A 20,731-nucleotide genomic window follows, 5' to 3' on the forward strand; every position below is an offset into this window, starting at 1 on the left:
GGCCTACATCCTAGAGATTTTGAAAGAGGTGACTATGGAGATAATGGATGCATTGGTTGTCATCTTCCAAAATCCCATAGATTGTAGAACGGTTCCCGCAGATTGCAAGGTAGCTAATGGAACCCCATTATTTAAGAAAGCAGGGATAGAGAAAACGGGGAACTACAAACCAGTTAGCCTGACATCAGTCATGGGGAAAATGCTAAAATCTATTATTAAGGATGTGGTAACAGGGCACTCCGAAAATAATAATAGGATTGGGCAGAGTCAACACGGATTTATGAAAGGGAAATCATGCTTGACAAATCTGTTTGCGTTTTTTGAGGTTGTAACTAATAGAATATTTAAGGGGAACCAGTGGATGTGGCGTATTTGGATTTTCAGAAAGCATTCGATTAGGTGCCATACAAGAGCTTATGAAACAAAATTCGGGCTCATGGGATTGGGGGTAATATAGTAGCATGGTTTGACGATTGATTAATGGACAGAAAACAGAGAATAGGAATAAACAGGTTATTTTCAGGGTGCCGCAAGGATCAGTGCTTGGGCCCCAGCAATTCACAATCTATATCAATGATTTGGATGAGGGGACCAAATGTAATATATCCAAGTTTTCTGACGATACAAAGTTGGTGGGAATGTAAGTTGTGAGGAGGATGCAAGAGGCTTCAAGGGGATATAGACAGGCTAAGTGAATGGGTAAGAACATGGTAAATAGAATATAATGTAGAGAAATGTGAAGTTATCCACTTTGGTAGGAAAAATAGAAAAACAGAGTATTTATTAAATGGTGAGAGATTGGTGTTCAGTGAGACCTGGGTGTCCTTGTACACCAATCAATGAAAGTTAACATGCAGGTACAGCAAGCAATTAAGAAAGCAAATGGTATGTTGGCCTTTATTACAAAAGGATTTGAGTGTAAGAGTAAAGACGTCTTACTGCAATTATATAGGGCCCTGGTGAGACCACACCTGGAATATTGTGTACAGTTTTGGTCTCCTTAACTAAGGAAGGATATACTTGCCACAGTGGGATTGCAACAAAGGTTCATCAGACTGATTCCTGGGATGGGAGGATTGTCCTATGAGGAGAGATTGAGCAGACTAGGTCTATATTCTTTAGAGTTTCGAAAAATGAGAGGTGATCTCATTGAAACATACACAACTCTTACAGGGCATGACAGGATAGATGTCAGGAGGCTGTTTCCTCTGGCTGGGGAGTCTAGAACCAGGGGTCACAGACTCAGAATAAGGGGTCAGCCATGTAGGACTGAGATGAGGAGAAACTTCTTCACTCAGAGGGTGGTGAATCTTTGAAACTCTCTACCTCAGAGGGCTCTGGAGGCTCAGTCTTTGAGTATATTCAAGATCCTGGGGCAGTACAGGAAAGTGGATTTGAGGTAAATAATCAGCCATGATCTTATTGAATGGCGGAGCAGGCTTGAGGGCCGAATGGTCTACTCCTGCTCCTAATTCTTATGTTCTTATGTTCTTATTCTACCCTACGTAAACTAGAGGTGATCCAAAACTCGGCTGCCCATGTCCTAAATCGCACCAAGTCTTGCTCATCCATCACCCTACCTACATATAGACAGACCTACTGACCTACATTGGCTTCTGGTTAAGCACTACCTCGACTTAAAAATTCTCATCCTTATTTTCAAACTCTCCATGGCCTCGCTCATCCCTATCTCTTTAATCTTGTCCAGCCCCACAACCCCCCAAGATGTCTGCGCTCCTATAATTCTGCCCTATTGAGCATCCCTGATTATAATCGCTCAACCACTGGTGGCCGTGCCTTCTGTTGCCTAGGCCCCAAGCTCTGGAACTTCTCCCTAAACCTCTCCGCTTCTCTCTCTCTCTTTCCTCTTTCAAGATGCTCCTTAAAACATACCTCTTTGACCAAGCTTTGACCTGCGCTAATTTATACTTATATGGCTCGGTGTCAAATTTTATATCTCATAATACTGCTATGAAACACCCACAACAGTTCACTACGTTAAAGGCATTATATAAATATAAGTTGTAATAGATCCTGCACAATTTTCATTGATTTCAGTGGAAATTAAAATCGGATGGGTTCTTTAATAGACGGGTGATCTGTTCTGCCAATCTACTTCCCAAGTGGTGAAGGTGAACTGACTACCCCAGCATTGTCCAAAAGCACCATTGGCTTGAGCTCAGCCAGTGTCTTTTTTCTGCCAAGTGCTGGATTGGCAAAACTTCTCTGATTCAATGCCTTTTTTTTGCTACTACATAACTCTTATTTTAAGAACTGTATAATTTCAATTAGTACAGTACATACATAAAATTAAGTATTTCGAGAATTAATCTGTTGACCCAGGAAATCGATCATCCATCTTAATAGAATGCTATTGCCGGGTCATTCAAGTACTTGCAACATGACAGCAAATAAAACGTTACTGCAATTAATTTTCATGATATTTCTAATTCAGATATAAAAAAGACTGATTGAGCTTCAACTCACAGGCAAATACAATTGCATTTGAATAATTAAGCTCTATTAATGCCTGACCCACATACTTGGAATAGGAAATATTTTGTGATTTGCTACATAGATGGACAGTGTGGGATCATATACATATATAAATAAATATAGATATATGTAATACATATATTCTATGGTTAGAGGAAATATTATAAAGGCTATGGGCTAGACTTTCGCCTTCATTGTCGGCGATTTTCTCGGCAGTACAGCTGTTTTTCCACCCGGCGAAAGTTTCCACTTAAGTTTTTGAATGTTATCGCCCACATCTGGACATGCCTGCCGGGACCAGACCACCCACGTGCAATGCCAAGAACAACCGCCAGGATGTAAGTTTGGCCTCAACCGCCGACGTCCAGATCGTCGAGAGAACCGCCCTGTAAAAGCTGTTTAAACAGGGCGGTAGGTGAGTACTCTGCAAAGAAAGGTAAGTTAAAGGTTCTTTAATTATTTTTTTTAAATTTTAAAACAGCAATTAGGTTTAAATCTGTCTTGGGAATGCTTCGTACGTTTTGATATTTTTTATTGAATTTTTTTAAAGTTTCCCCCCATCCCAGGCCCAACCATAGCCTCGGACTAAATTTTAGTACTTACCGTCCATTATGGTAACGATCGCCCATGTTACTAACTTTCCACTTAACCGCTGAGAACACCGCCGACAATGAGTGTGCAACGCCCATTTGTTCGCCGGGCAATTAGTTTTAATTACTTTAAACATAAAAATGGAAATTCGCGCCAGCATTACTCACCAAACATTAACGGTTCTTCTCAGCCGGCAATCGGGCGTTGAGCGGCTTTAGGGAAAGTCTAGCCCATGGTACTTTGTGACGTTATTGAAATATCTGTACGTTCACAAGGTTAGGGTAGGATATCAGCAACTAACCAATCTTGCGTAGTCATTTGAATATTTTATGCTCAATGACAATTAGGAGTTACTTTTGATATTGACCTGATGTTATGAGAAGTTTGCCAAGTTCAAGACAGTGGGACATCCAGCCAATTTATATTGAGAAGTCCATTCGCCCATCACTCAATATAATAGATCTGATCTTCTAGGCTCACTATAAGCAGCTGTGTCAAATGTGATGGCTCACCTTACTTTCTATAATAGGTTCTACTCTTTTAAAAAGTATGATGCTGGTAGCACTCCTGCTACTTATTCCCTTGCACCTTGTATCCTGTCTTAATACGCTTACGTTTGGAGGACTATATTCTGATGAGCAATGCTAACAATGCCATGTTAACAGGCAAAAGTGTAGCAAAACATATAGGGTCCGAGTTTGGTCAACCTACCGCCCATTACCGCCCACTACCATCCACAGCCACCGAGGTACCACCCAAAAAAGATATTTGAGGAAAATCCTCAGGGACCGCCGATTTACCGCCCAACTACTGCCCGGCGGGAGTTTCATGGGGGAAGCACAGCCGGCGGTAGTGCATACTGCCCGCCCATGCCGAAGTCGGCAAAAACACAAGTTTGGTGGTTAGGATCCTGTAAGATCCTGCTACCGTGTGCCAGAAAGACCGTTGGGAAAAAATATGTTAATCGGACGGGAGAAACAACGGCGCAGAGCGATCCAGTGCTGCACATCCCAGGTCAGATATAAACACTGCAACATTATTACAACCTCAGAAAGAGTTTACAGATTGAATTGAAACTGCTCAGAAAGAATTTATAAATTTAAGTGAAAAGTGCTCTGTTGAAGGGCAGGTGTGGGATAGAAAGTGGAAATGAGGTGTGAAATACAGTAAAGGCTCCATGGACTTGTGCTATAAGGGTCTTGACACCATTGCAGACAGAAGAGATTTATTGACACAATGTGAGTCTACAGATGTTATGAGCGCATGTCAATAGGTAATAATGAAATCCTGTAAGTTTCTTTTGGGTGGCAGGATGTGATCCTGAGAACAACATGAGCTCAACTACAGAAAATGGAAATATATATATAATGGACTGGTGTAATGTGACTGAATAACATGTAATGTTAGGGGTTGGGTTTGGCGATGAGATACCTAAAAAATATACAGTCAAATGCCAACCGTAATGTCTGGCCTCCAATTTCTGCAACTATCTGTCATTCAATGGCATCTGTCCTGCATTGGTGACCCTTATTTGTCGTAGCTAAATGACGTAATGTCAGGACCCATTAAAGAGTTTCATCATATGTGTATGGCAAGATATTGCTCAGACACCAGCACATTTATATGTTTCTCAACACATACCCCTCATTATCTAAAAGTGAAACACTGATCAAGAGTTGTTCAATAGTGTTTCTGTATTGAATTGTACAGCATTCAAAAGTGAGAGAACTTTCAAACACGTGAAGCAAAATATTTTACATTATTTCAAAAATCAGTAAATTAGCCATCAAAAGGAACCATCTGAAACACCAACAACATGAACAAGATATACCAACATCACCAAGACCAACACCCAACCCTCTACGCACTCCCGCCACCTCTCTTCCCCCGCCCCCTCTAAGTGAGGCCCATTGTCCTCTTCATGGGTTGGCCATCCCCACACCGAGCTGCACCCCTGCCACTCACCACGTCGGTACCAACATGTTGCACAGGAGTGCATCCGGAGCGCTGCTGTCGTGTTCGTCGGGGAGAGAATGTAGGCAGTGAGATGGAAGATGCTAGCATCTCCGGATCCTCGGGTTCTGTCGGCGTCGCTGGTATAACATCGGGGGCTGCCATGCCATAGCCCGAGAGCATTGATTGTAGCATGGCACCTACAGAGTCGCCGGTTTGCTCCATACTGCTGCTCTGCAAAGGTGGCTATGCTGGCAGCTATCCCAGCCTGGAGCAGATCTCGACCGAGATCAACGCTCGTGCTCGACAGCTGCATCATTTCCTGCATTGCTGCTACTTGTCTGGCATCATCATCAACCTGGGTGGATACGGCTTGGTGGCTTTACCGGAACGGGTGTTGTGCTTCACAACGCTTGGTCCCGCTTCCTCTGAGTCAAAGCCCAAAATCCCGGACCCCGAGACCAATGTTGGGCGCACAGGTGGCACACATGTCAAGAGAATGGAGTCTTCCTCTTCCACCTCCTCGAGCTCAAGTGGGACAAACACTGGGCCTTCTCCCTTCTCTTCCTCCTAGTCTTCATCTCTGTGGGTTGTGGAGGTGGATGCGGTGGCTATGGGGGACGCGGGGGGGGGTGGGGAGGAGCTGCTGTGGCGGGCTCCTGATGAGGTCGAGGTGGACAGTGTTGGTGTTCGACACTGCCTTTGAGTGCCTGAGGTGGATGGGGTGCATAGGTCAATGCTGTCCGATTCATCATCTGTAAGTACTACATTTAAGTGTTTAGTGGGGTGTGGGGTTGATCATACTGACATGAGTACCGTGACATTTCACATTCTTATTTCAAGGACTACCATGGCGAAATCACCACATCCTAACTGGCCGACACACAGTACATTAAAATGCATTTAAATCACATTACACGACCTTGCATGACATGAGCGTAACACAGACCGGAGATTATGATCAACTTACCATGCTGTCACACGGGATCGGCACCACCATGTGTGGTGGCACAGGAGTGGTCACCCACTAACGCCAAGGCACACTCCTCTGTGTCAGTCACCGCGACGACATCTGGTGGGCCTCCTCCCGTGCCACACTGCTTTGATGCGTTGGCTGTTCTTTTCCTCTGCAGAAATAAAAGTTGCAATCTTTAACCGGTTTGCAGATGCAACACACACACACACACACACACAAAATGGCCACATATACTCTTTGAGTAGTACAGGAGTGCAACAATAAGATGTTTACTTACTCTTGCTGACGCCACCACATCGTTCATCGTTCCATCTCTTCCTGCACTGGTCTCCATCATGAACCATGGTGCTCACTGCAGACACGGCCTCCGATGTTTCCCGAGTCGAGAGGCCTGCACCTACCGCCCACTGCTGCTGCCGCCCGCTACCTTCTGCCGACTCCTGCTGCCTGCTAATCCCGCTCCCGTCGCCAAAAGCATGATGAAACTCACACGCGGACCTCCCATGACTGGCAGCTACTCCCTTTCTGCCCCGCAAGGGAAATTGTCCAGTGGGAGCGGATCAGCCGCCGGTCGGTGCCCCCGACAGCTTCCCCCCTCTTGGGCACCAGGCCGCCTGCCTTGCCAAAACCCTCCCTGCTGGCCCAGTGGACCGAATGAAACCCCATGCAGATTTCGCAACGGGCCTTTCCTTTAACTGAAGGGGAGGGACATTGTGACATGTCAACGCGCGCTGCCGTCATCAACACGGCACTGATGACTTGGAAGGGCGGCCAACCCGACCGAAGACACCCGCCCGGAACAACCCGCTGGAGGAAAACTGCTAAAAACGCTGAGAGCGACCGGTTTGGGACAGGGCTCCATTTCAGCCCCATACTCTTCTTCATCAAATGGTTCTTTAAACAAGCTGTAATGATCCATATTCATAAATATGTATAACTTGCAAAACAATAGATGATCTGCTCATCAATATTTTCCTGTAAAATATTTACGATGCAAACTTTGAAACATCATATTGTTGCAGAATGGTATGAACTTCAGAACATAGTTGGGGGAAAAGTCCCAAACCAATTACATTTTTAATGTGTTCCTTTAGTGTGTCTTGAAATTATCTCTGTTTTTGATTTTTCTTTTTTTCATTTCACTACACAGTGGGCCTGGTGCTGAATTATGACTCAACAATGGAACCAATATTTTATCTGTCTGTTGTTTAGAAGTCCACTTTTTATGATTGAAAGCAACCTTGATGAATTATATTTTAATATCTGATTGCAGCAAAAGCAAAATGTCTTCATCTGGACTCATGGACAAAATTAAAGTAATTTCTAACAATCTCGTCGTAACACCCAGTCTTTTTTCTAGGCTCCATCTTCCATCAATTTAACCCTGTTTCATGATAGTTCTAAATCAGTTGCTACAAATGTTATTTTCCTTTCACCTCAATGCTGTTTCCCACCACTGTTCCTGCACTCTACCCCCTGCAGTCCAGTAGTGGGACTGTCCTAAGTCTTGATCTGCTGGAACTTCTTGCCCACCCTGATCAGATGATGAGAGCTCTGTTTCTATGTAGTTGTTGATAGATATTCCTTCATACATGAAATGCTGCAGTCCAACAGGGAACTGGCCTGATTCAGCTAAAAAGGGCAGACGTATTTGAATATCTTACGGCTTTTGAACTGAGGCTTTCGGATTTGCAGTCTAGCATTATACCTGTAAAGTTACCAGGCTCTCCTTAACAAGTTCCTTGAGGTGAAGGGGTGTTTTCTTTCTCTACAAACTGACAAGCGTAAGCCAGACTGCAACAAGTTAAATTGGTGTTTATCGTGGATTTATAACTTATTTTTCACAATAGAAAATTCTCAGAGATGTCATGCAAGACATTCCCTTTTGATACACAAACCTCCCGACTGATAAGGAAATCATCCTCCATGCCAATAAAACTTAAACCATATCATATTTCACAAAAGAGAAATGTGCTGAACATGTGTTTTCTGAAATAAAAGCGTGTGCACCAAGTGTTCTACAAGTAGGTTCTTTTTATTAATAGTCTCAAGGGAAGTTCTATTACCCACAGCCTGTTAGTACAGGAAGTAGGACATTCATGAGTGGATATAAGCTTTCCTATGTTAGACAGAGCTTGGTGATACTCAATATATACTTGTTTCAGCTCCCGTTGAGTTTCGTGTTCAATGTCCCGGATATGGATGCTTGTTCCTTTGATAAAAGTGAAATTTTAGTAATTGGCAGGAACTTGCTCTGTAGCCTTGCCCAAGAACAGAGAAAAACAGCTCTAACAATTATGCTTTTCATAATTTATTCCTTGCACTTCCTCGGACCCCTGAGTTCAAAAGAACACTTGTGCACCCAACTGTTGAGCTAAAATCAGATATATTTTGTTCATGTTATTGGCAGAAAAACATGAATCCGTTGCTTCTTAAATAGCTCCATATTTTCTTGTTTACAGAAAGAATATTTATCAAGAGAAAAATATACTCTCCAGATCCATTCATTTTCCCAAGTGTCGACAATGGGATGTTATTATTATAAAGTGATCCCTTGACTAAATTCCTATAGGATACCTGTTTTACAATTATATAGTCAACAAGTAACCTTTCATTCCTGGTCAGAATGTTTTTTTTTGTCCAGAGAGTGGCAGAGTTAACGATGAGCCCTATCAATGGGACTTCCTGAGAATAGATTGTTTGTTTTGCCAAGGAAGTGCCATATTTTGATGCCGGACTAGCTTCACCAGAGTGGGACTGCTCACCATATCTTCAAAGGAACAAAGTCCCTCCAAAGCACCCCATTCCAATAGAGATATCATGTTCTTCAACGCTGCCAAAAAACCTAGCTACTGGATTGAAAATATTTCTGGGTCAATGATAAAACACTAATTTTCTGTTCTTTTAGAAGAGAAATAGTAATTTCATCATTTTGTTTAATGCAGATAATTTTGACCAGTGTTTTAATATAGCACTATTCAGATTTGATCAGATTCCATCAGGTTGCATCAGATATTTGGAAAAAAATAAGTCTGAGTTTTGGAGAATAAATGATACCGAAAAGGTTGGATTGACTTTAATATTGTTGCCTAAGGTTATCACATCACTATTTTCATCTCAGAAATAAAGATGGGAACATCATTTCTGTTTCAACATTTTCAAATAAATGCAGAAATGCAACATTTGTATTCATTACAATACCTTGAATCTTGACTGAATTACATCTGAGGGTAATGTTAAAATTTTGATTGATGTAGGCAAGCTAATTTGACCATCTGAGATATCTTTGTGCAGTGATTGAACGGGACGTCAACCAATAATGGGAATCAAATGGCCAGCTGCCGTTGCAGTATACATATACAATACTGTTTTTTTATAAGGTCAATGAGTGTTGGTTAGTGGGCTAAGTGACGTGTAAAATTTCATTTCAGACCAGATTTTACCTCCCTCGATATTTTATTAATAGTGATTGCAATCCATACGTCAAATCCATTGTTGAAAGATAAAAGTTGTTTTCAGAACTGATATTTCACTTGTAGCATAGATAATAAGAACGCAGCCTTATAACTTCCTTGTCAGTCCTTTCGGGATGTCCTTGGTAGATGTTAATTATCCTGTGGCACTGTGCAAAGAACAGCAGGGGAGCTGTATTGGTATCCAAGCCAACTTTCTTCCCTCAACAAACAGCACCAAAAACAAATAATTAGCCGATCGTTCAGTTCATTGCGACTTGTGTGATGTTGCTGGATCAGAATGGCTCCCATAGTTACCAATACAACAACATAGTAAACTCATCACTGTCAAAAAAAATACATCTGAAGATATTTTTGAAAATTATGCACTATTTCCCACGACAGACAAAGTACATTATGTGAGTTACACACACTTCTAATTATTCTGGGCAACCGAGCAAAATCATGGGGTTTGAACCCCCAAAATAAATGGGGGTTCAAAAGAGACTAATCCTAGCCTCACAGTTCTGAGGAACGACTGGAAAAAGTTGAGCTTTCGGCTTGTAAAGGGGCCAGCTGAGAGTGACTCCACAGAGATATACAAGGCAGAAATGGTATCCAACAAATAGAAACACAACACTGAGTTCAAAATATATTGTGAGAATAGGGGAAGGGGATGATGGTCCGCACCAAGAAAGACAAACTTGGGATTGGTGTCATATAGTCCTTCTCCACACATGGGGATCGATGTTGACTTTTGGATGACCAGACAGCGGAGCCTGGCAGCTGACTGCCCATACCCGCGATGAAGAGGTGGGTATGAGTTTGAGGCATCAGCTTCTTTAATGCCGGGCGGGTAAGCTGTGGGGCGCCAAACGGGCATCCTGATGTAGCGCGCCAGATTGAGGCCTCCCAATATTGAACTGCACCGGCCACCAACCTGGTAAGTATGCCGGGGGTGGGGAGGGGAGGGGGAAGGGTTTGGAGGGAAGGGGGTCACAATCACAGAGGGTAGGAGTTCTGGGGCAGCAGTGGCCCAGATTACTTCTGTGCAGCCAAGAGGACCATTCCTGTCCCTCCGGGCCCCACAATACTAATTCCAAACTTTCCTTTGCTGGGCCTCAGTTGCCTGTGGAACTGGTTGGAGTGTGCCCAGCACAGGCTCTGAGCTAAAATGGAAATCGGGGTCCCAGCACACCAATTTGCCCTTTCAAAGGGGCCATTAAAGCTGCCGACCTCATTTTGAGGCTGGTACTGCACCGGTAATGGCAGGTGATTGATATGAAAATTGACCTTTCATCTGGCCAGGTCGGCCTCCAGATCACCCAATATTGCATGGAACAGAGCTTCGAGCTGCAGTGGGATGGCCGGCAGCAAGGGAACCAGGCCCGAGCCTCAAGCAAGCATGAACAAACAGGCAGGCAGAGCAACCACACCACTGACTTTACACTCGTTTCAGTTGAAAGTCAAATTCCTCCCCAAATGTACTTCTTTCATGCTCTGTTTCCGCTCCAATATTCTGCTCACTTCTGGTTGCAGAACAAATGGAGAATGTGTACCGAGGGATCATCAGCGTATATTATAGAACGTTAAGCAGTGCAGTGGATCCTAATTCAGTGGAAGTATTGAAATTAAATAAAAATAATATGATAGTCACCAAGAAATCAAATAGGAAATTCAGAAGAAACTTCTTTACCCAGAGATTGGTGAGAATGTGGAACTCGCTACCAGAGGGAGTGGTTGAGGCAAATAGTTTGGATGCATTTCAGGGAAGGCTAGATAAGCATATGAGGGAGAAGGGAATAAGAGAGTTATTCTGACAGAGTTAGATGAGGAAGAATGGGAGGAAGCTCAAGTGGAGCATAAACATTGACATGGACTGGTTAGACCGAAAGGCCTGTTTCTGTGCCGTATATTCTACATAATTCCAAGTAATTCTGTGCAAATACAGAACTATCCTTTCCTGCCTGCCTGCCCCAATCTTCTCCTTTTCCCTGGCTGTGTACTTGCTTAAAAACTGTTAATCTGTAACATCTTCCAGTTCTGATGAAAGGTCAACATACTGAAATTTTAACTCCGTTTCTCGCTGCACAGATGTTCCCTGACCTGCTGAGTGTTTCCAGCAATTTCTGTTTTTATTTCTGATTTCCAGCATCCGCAGTATTTTCCTTTTGTTTAAGCATTGAAATGAAATTAGGGTGGCTCCTGATTCAAGTGGGACTGCGTTTATTTTAAAGGAAGCTTATGCTTGCCAAAAATAATGGGTATCGGGACTGTAATACAAGCACAGAGGGAACATCAGCGGCAGGTCGGGCCATAAAAGGAACGGTGAGTGGCGGCCATGGGCAGCGTGGAGGCCACTACAAGGTACAACGTGAGCTGGTGCAGGAGGACGACGGCTGTGAAGAGTGATGTCATCAATATCCCGGTCGGTGATTGGAGCATAGGCGATAGTTTGTGGAGGGATGTGATTGGGGCTCAGGGGAGGCGCGTGTTCGGGGTCAGGGGCCCAGGGGCAGCACGGACCAGCCCACACTGCGATATGTGTGTGCACTAGGTCAGTGCAGCAGAGCTGGTCTCCAGTTGTCTTGGGTAATCCTTGCCACTGGACCAAGACCTAGCTCTGTCAAGCCCTTGTGGTGACTGTGTGCAACGGTCACCCCACGTTAAAACAAATTCACGCACAGGCATCTTCCACCCTTCAGGATGTAGTTCGGGTCCTTCATTGAAACACCTGTGAACTCGTCCTTTTTTGGCGTGGAAGCAAGTCATCCTCATTTCGAGGAACCGCCTATGATGATGACAAGCACAGTAAGTGTTCAAATGTGAATTTTGAAAATAGGAAGTTCTACCCGATGGTTATGGGACGAAACAAGATGAGAAATAATTAAGTTGATGACTTGTGCACCAGAAACTTGTACTGGACTGCGTTGAATGGCCTTTTATCGTTCTTACTTATTTTGCTTTCCTCTAGTTTTCCTGATTTGTGATTTGATTTGCTACGGGAGCCGATCTGTTGAGAATGATTTAAAAATAAGTAATGCTTTAGTAAAATCTGAAAGGTGAAATCTGACAATAGTCATAACCGTGTCAAAGATCAAATGCAGAATGAAAATACAAATTGAAGCGAGCATTTTGGACTCCAGGCTGACATTTGAAATCCCTAACTATAGATTTTCCGAATTGATACCTGGCACTAAAAATAAAGCACAAACATTATCAGTGGACGAAGCACTCGCGACATGGGCTAGAGAAGCCTTTTCTCAAACCACCTGGAAAATTGATGAATCAGATAGCTAAAATTTATCATTTGAATTATTTGGATACTAACCCCGAGACTCTCATGTAGACAGGTTGGTTAGATTAGTTGGATCATTAGCAGAGTCCTATAAAAAGTTGTGAGTATGAGTTATTGTAGCCTTTGAAAGTTTTGAAGATGACCCTTGCAGTCACTATCATTTGACGCGGGCGGTGAGATCTGTAAGCACATTGGCCTTTGGCCCATCGTCCTTCAAATGTGGTCTTGTTAACAATTTAAAGATTTGCACACTACTGTTTTAATGAATCAAGGAACAGAACACAGAGGGAGAATTTCTCTCTCTCTCTGTATTAAAACAATAGTACAAAACCAATAATTTAATAAGTGTTGGCAATGCTAAATATTGCACTTAATGCAGACAAAGCTCGACAATAAAGCATTGCACATGTGGGGAGTAATCAAAAAAAGTTCTATTATTCTTGTGAAAAGACATGGGCCATCTGAATGTTAATAATCTGAATAAGATCAACATTCATGTTTGTTTTTAATATCAGCATTGGCCCAGTTGCAGTTTTTGAATTGATTTGGAGCTCATCCTGTGAGAAAATTCCCAATCAGCAACTAGACGCTTTGTCTTGGAACACCTGTGTCATGAAAAAAATACTTTGAAATCATTTGCAATGCAGCAGCAAATCATATTGTCAAAAATGCATCTCCTTGGCACTCAACACCCCAAGTATGCCAAGCCTGAACGTTAGCCTGGGATGTCCATATACTGGCTTGTGGGAAATATAAGAGCACGCTGATTCTTATACTTCACATTCACTGCTTTTTTCTGTTTGAATTTCATGGAACATAGGAACAGGAGTAGGCCATTCAGCCCCTCGTGTCAGCTCTGCCATTGTATTAGATCATGACTGATCTGTACCTTAACCCCATACACAGGCTTTTGCTCCATGTCACTAATAAAAATCTATCGATCAGTCTTGAAAGCTGCAATTCTCCCAGTCGTCTTCAGGGGGAGACAGTTCCAGATCTCCACTACCCATTGTGTGAAGAGGTGCTTTCTGATTTCACTCATGAATGGCCTACCTCTAAATTTAAGGTTATGCCCCCTTGTTCTGGCTTCCCCCATCAGAGGAAATAGTTTCTGTGCATCGACCCTATTGAATTCTTTTATCATTTTAAAGACCTCGATTAGATCTCTCTTGGGCCTGTAGATTTGGAAAGGCCTGTTCTTCGTGCTGCTGATTGATTGGTAGAAAACACTTATAGCACAATCACAATACCAGATTTGTTATATCTGTACTTTGAGATGCATGTGAATTAATGTGACTATTGATTTCAATTTGATCTGTTGTCCATGAGGTTCTATGACATGCATCGAAATGGCCCACAAAGACTCCTGCTAATTCTAACTATTGAGCTGGTTATAAATACTGGAGAAGTCTGTATTACTGTACCAAAGTGTAATTACTCCAGTAGGGACGATGGATAATGGATCTATCCATTACAGATCATGGATGAATCGAACTTGATCGCCACAGTAGAATTAATTGAACTTAGACCGCTAGTTTGCTCAAATGGATAATACAAGTTTCATATAATACACACTGCTAAAACCCTGCCTCATGGAACTGCTTTAGAAGTTAGTGCAGACTATGTTCATTAAGCGTCCAACTTCAATTTAACACAGTGAAAGTGGCCATCAGACATCAGACTGCGCATGGATTGCACAATATGATGGAAGCATTTGCAGTCATTGTGTAAGATTATCATTGGATTAGTTGGAGTTTTAAAATACTTGCTTTATTATCTTATAACCATGACTATCTTACAATCATCAGTAATAGATCTATAATTGTGTGTAAGGATTAAATATAAAAGTCTGTAATATGCAATGGTAACCTAAATTGTAAAGGACACCTAACCCTTTGCTTATAATTAAAAGTCTGTAAGTAAACTGTAGCCAGATGACCTGGGGTGAGAAAGGGGATTGCTATCGTCAAATAGTAAGGCTGTGGGCAAAAGTTGGATATTAGCCAACAGTAAGGATGAGACAGAGTACAGCTCGCCTGGGAAGCAAGGTTAGCTGCAATTTCCACTGTGCTGGAAAGTTATAACATCCACAGTGAATTATAAACACGAAGGCCAACAGCAAGGGCCGTATCTCAACCTACGGAGTCTATTACTTTTGTATTGCCATAACTAGCCCAGATATGAGTCTTGATGGTGAAAAACAGATGATTAAGAGTGTCATCAGACTTAAGGGAAGGGTGCTACAAGCAAGGCATCTTTATGATTGGATATTGAGTTTGGGTGTCAGCAGTGATTGGTTCAGGGGACCCCATAGATTTTGAATGAGAGTAAGGGTATAAGAAGGGGGTCTTCACAGCACCTGGGCAGGACTGGAACCAATGTCCTCGGGGGAGTGTTTGCTAGTGCTGTTGGGGAGGATTTAAACTAATATGGCAGGGGGATGGGAACCAATGCAGGGAGACAGAGGGAAACAAAAAGGAGCCAAAAGCAAAAGACAGAAAGGAGATGAGGAAAAGTGTAGGGCAGAGAAACCCAAGGCAAAGAACAAAAAGGGCCACTGTACAGCAAAATTCTAAAAGGACAAAGGGTGTTAATAAAACAAGCCTGAAGGCTTTGTGTCTTAATGCAAGGAGTATCCGCAATAAGGTGGATGAATTAATTGTGCAAATAGATGTTAACAAATATGATGTGATTGGGATTACGGAGACGTGGCTCCAGGATGATCAGGGCTGGGAACTCAACATTCAGGGGTATTCAACATTCAGGAAGGATAGAATAAAAGGAAAAGGAGGTGGGGTAGCATTGCTGGTTAAAGAGGAGATTAATGCAATAGTTAGGAAAGACATTAGCTTGGATGATGTGGAATCTATATGGGTAGAGCTGCAGAACACCAAAGGGCAAAAAACGTTAGTAGGAGTTGTGTACAGACCTCCAAACAGTAATAGGGATGTTGGGGAGGGCATCAAACAGGAAATTAGGGGTGCATGCAATAAAGGTGTAGCAGTTATAATGGGTGACTTTAATATGCACATAGATTGGGCTAGCCAAACTGGAAGCAATACGGTGGAGGAGGATTTCCTGGAGTGCATAAGGGATGGTTTTCTAGACCAATATGTTGAGGAACCAACTAGGGGGGAGGCCATCTTAGACTGGGTGTTGTGTAATGAGAGAGGATTAATTAGCAATCTCATTGTGCGAGGCCCCTTGGGGAAGAGTGACCATAATATGGTGGAATTCTGCATTAGGATGGAGAATGAAACAGTAAATTCAGAGACCATGGTCCAGAACTTAAAGAAGGGTAACTTTGAAGGTATGAGGCGAGATTTGGCTAGGATAGATTGGCGAATGATACTTAGGGGGTTGACTGTGGATGGGCAATGGCAGACATTTAGAGACCGCATGGATGAAGTACAACAATTGTACATTCCTGTCTGGCGTAAAAATAAAAAGGGGAAGGTGGCTCAACCGTGGCTATCTAGGGAAATCAGGGATAGTATTAAAGCCAAGGAAGTGGCATACAAATTGGCCAGAAATAGCAGCGAACCTGGGGACTGGGAGAAATTTAGAACTCAGCAGAGGAGGACAAAGGGTTTGATTAGGACAGGGAAAATGGAGTACGAGAAGAAGCTTGCAGGGAACATTAAGGCGGATTGCAAAAGTTTCTATAGGTATGTAAAGAGAAAAAGGTTGGTGAAGACAAACGTAGGTCCCCTGCAGTCAGAATCAGGGGAAGTCATAACGGGGAACAAAGAAATGGCGGATCAATTGAACAAGTACTTTGGTTCGGTATTCACTAAGGAGGATACAAACAACCTTCCGGATATAAAAGGGGTCAGAGGGTCTAGTAAGGAAGAGGAACTGAGGGAAATCTTTATTAGTCGGGAAATTGTGTTGGGGAAATTGATGGGATTGAAGGCAGATAAATCCCCAGGGCCTGATGGCCTGCATCCTAGAGTACTTAAGGAGGTGGCCTTGGAAATAGCGGATGCATTGACAGTCATTTTCCAACATTCCATTGACTCTGGATCAGTTCCTATGGAGTGGAGGGTAGCCAATGTAACCCCACTTTTTAAAAAAGGAGGGAGAGAGAAAACAGGGAATTATAGACCGGTCAGCCTGACCTCAGTAGTGGGTAAAATGATGGAATCAATTATTAAGGATGTCATAGCAGTGCATCTGGAAAATGGTGACATGATAGGTCCAAGTCAGCATGGATTTGTGAAAGGGAAATCATGCTTGACAAATCTTCTGGAATTTTTTGAGGATGTTTCCAGTAAAGTGGACAAAGGAGAACCAGTTGATGTGGTATATTTGGACTTTCAGAAGGCTTTCGACAAGGTCCCACACAAGAGATTAATGTGCAAAGTTAAAGCACATGGGATTGGGGGTAGTGTGCTGACGTGGATTGAGAACTGGTTGTCAGACAGGAAGCAAAGAGTAGGAGTAAACGGGTACTTTTCAGAATGGCAGGCAGTGACTAGTGGAGTGCCGCAAGGTTCTGTGCTGGGGCCCCAGCTGTTTACATTGTACATTAATGATTTAGACGAGGGGATTAAATGCAGTATCTCCAAATTTGCGGATGATACTAAGTTGGGTGGCAGTGTGAGCTGCGAGGAGGATGCTATTAGGCTGCAGAGTGACTTGGATAGGTTAGGTGAGTGGGCAAATGCATGGCAGATGAAGTATAATGTGGATAAATGTGAGGTTATCCACTTTGGTGGTAAAAACAGAGAGACAGACTATTATCTGAATGGTGACAGATTAGGAAAAGGGAAGGTGCAACGAGACCTGGGTGTCATGGTACATCAGTCATTGAAGGTTGGCATGCAGGTACAGCAGGCGGTTAAGAAAGCAAATGGCATGTTGGCCTTCATAGCGAGGGGATTTGAATACAGGGGCAGGGAGGTGTTGCTACAGTTGTACAGGGCCTTGGTGAGGCCACACCTGGAGTATTGTGTACAGTTTTGGTCTCCTAACTTGAGGAAGGACATTCTTGCTATTGAGGGAGTGCAGCGAAGGTTCACCAGACTGATTCCCGGGATGGCGGGACTGACCTATCAAGAAAGATTGGATCAATTGGGCTTGTATTCACTGGAGTTCAGAAGAATGAGAGGGGACCTCATAGAAACGTTTAAAATTCTGACGGGTTTAGACAGGTTAGATGCAGAAAGAATGTTCCCAATGTTGGGGAAGTCCAGAACCAGGGGTCACAGTCTGAGGATAAGGGGTAAGCCATTTAGGACCGAGATGAGGAGAAACTTCTTCACCCAGAGAGTGGTGAACCTGTGGAATTCTCTACCACAGAAAGTAGTTGAGGCCAATTCACTAAATATATTCAAAAGGGAGTTAGATGAAGTCCTTACTACTCGGGGGATCAAGGGTTATGGCGAGAAAGCAGGAAGGGGGTACTGAAGTTTCATGTTCAGCCATGAACTCATTGAATGGCGGTGCAGGCTAGAAGGGCTGAATGGCCTGCTCCTGCACCTATTTTCTATGTTTCTATGTTTCTATTTTAGGAGTGGAAGATTACAGGACGAATCAAGGAGACACCCAGGAGATGGAAAGAGAGAGAGAGAGAGACACACAGGGTGTAGCCTGCTCACAGTTGCGCTTCTACCCAGAGGATAACAGGGTAATACAAGTCAATTATACTCTATCCTGCAGCTCGAATACTGTAATGTAGTAAATCTTGCTATTTATGTGAGGCAAAGAGTGTGATAGTGCTGAGCAGTGATACTGGTGCTCATCTCCGATGAAAAAGACTACAAATATTGCTTGGCGCGCACATGTTACAGGCTTTCCTTCAAGTAGATGACAGAAAATCCCAACATTGGTCCTATATGAAAGACCACAACAAAAGTATTGCATATGCAATAACTCAATAGGCTTAGTACTGTGAACTCAATCAGGTGCGACCTGACTCTACTTTATTAACTCTCAAAGTAAGGATTAAACATGGATGCTTTTTTTATATACAAGGGCTGCACGTATATGTCTGTGGCCCAATGACCTCCGACGGTCGCTCTCCCTGGTGGCAGGTAAACTCAGGCATACATACATTACATCATTCCCGCCCAAGATCTTGGTATCAGTCCGATTTACAAATTGAGACGGTCCGGGTCTTTCCGCTCCCTAGTTGATTGTCTCAGTTTAATTCCAGATCTGGGTGAGCTCTCCGAGTCATTCATGACTTGAGGCTGGGTAGCCGATCTAATGGGAGTGGCAGTGTCCATATCGGGGATTGAGGGTCCAGATTCATTGACAACAGCAGGGTCTTCTGATGGCTGAATATGAATCGGTTGGTCATTGATGGTGTCTTCTTCAAGCTGTTCCGGTTCGTCTGTGTGCTGCAATTTCGTCTGATCAATGTGCCTCCTGCATGTTTGCCCATTAGTGAGCCTGACAATAAGCACCCTGTTACCCTCCTTGGCCGTAACAGTGCCAGTGACTCACTTTGGGTCTTGACCATAATTTAGCACATACACAGGATCATTAATAGAGATTCGCGTGACACGGCAGTGCAATCATGATACCACTGCTGATGTTGTCGGCTGTTTTCGACGTGATCATTAAGATCAGGGTGGACAAGCGAGAGCCTGGTCTTGAGACCTCCCTTCATCAACAGTTCAGCAGGGGGGACCCCGGTAAGCGTGTGGGGTCTCGTCCTGTAACTAAGCAGTATGCATGACAAGTGAGTCTGCAAAGAGCCGTGAGTTACGCGTTTCAGGCTCAGCTTGATGGTTTGGACGGCCCGCTCTGCTTGACCATTGGATGCGGGTTTGAATGGTGCTAACTTTACGTGCTTGATACTATTGAGTCTCATAAACTCTTGAAACTCCAAACTCATGAAGTACGATCCGTTGTCGCTCACAATGATGTCAGGCAGACCATGAGTGGCGAACATGGCACGAAGGCTCTCAATGGTGATTGTGGATGTGCTGGATGACATGATTACACATTCTATCCATTTGGAATACGCATCCACCACCACCAAAAACATTTTGCCCAGGAAAGGACTCGCGTAGTCAATATGGATCCTCGACTATGGTTTGGATGGTCACGACCACAGACTTCGTGGAGATTCCACTGGTGCATTGCTTAACTGCATGCAATTGTTGCACTGATGCACACATGACTCCAAATCAGAGTCAATGCCAGGCCACCAAACATGAGACCTGGCATTGGTCTTTATCATCACAATACTGGGATGGGTACTGTGTAAATCCCGTACAAATCTCTCCCTGTCTTCCTTGGGCATAACAACAGGATTACTCCATAGCAAACAATCAGATTGAATGGATAGTTCATCTTTGCGGCGGTTGTAAGGTTTGGTCTCATCACACACTTCTCTGGGAATGGCCGACCAATCACCATTAAGGACATAACATTTTACAACCGATAAGGTCGGATCCTGGCTGGTCCAGGTCCTAACTTGTTGAGCAGTGACAGGCGACCCATCACTCTCAAAGGCATCCGTGACCAACAGTAGGTCTGTGGGCTGTGGCGTTTCCACCTCTGGCATGGGCAACGGTAAACAGCTCAATGCATCGGCACAATTCTCGGTGCCAGGTCTATGATGAATGACATAATCATAGACAGATAATGTCAGCACCCACCTCTGGATGCGGGATGACATGTTGGTATTGATACCTCCATGCTTTGAAAACAAAGATATGAGCGGCTTGTGATCGGTTTCAAGCTCGAAACGAAGCCCAAACAGATAATGGTGCATCTTTTTAACCTCATATAGGCAGGCTAAAGCTTCTTTCTCTACTATGCCATAGGCTCTTTCCGCTTTAGGCATGCTTCTCGATGCATATGCAATGGGTTGTAGTTTGCCCAACTTTGATTGTTGGAGCACACAACCAACCCCATGTGATGAAGCATCACAGGCCAATACTAAAAGCTTGCATGGGTCATAATGTACCAGCAATTTGTTGGAACAAGGCAGATTTCTAGCCTTCT

The sequence above is a fragment of the Pristiophorus japonicus genome, chromosome 6 (assembly GCF_044704955.1).
Source record: "Pristiophorus japonicus isolate sPriJap1 chromosome 6, sPriJap1.hap1, whole genome shotgun sequence".
NCBI lineage: Eukaryota > Metazoa > Chordata > Chondrichthyes > Pristiophoridae > Pristiophorus > Pristiophorus japonicus.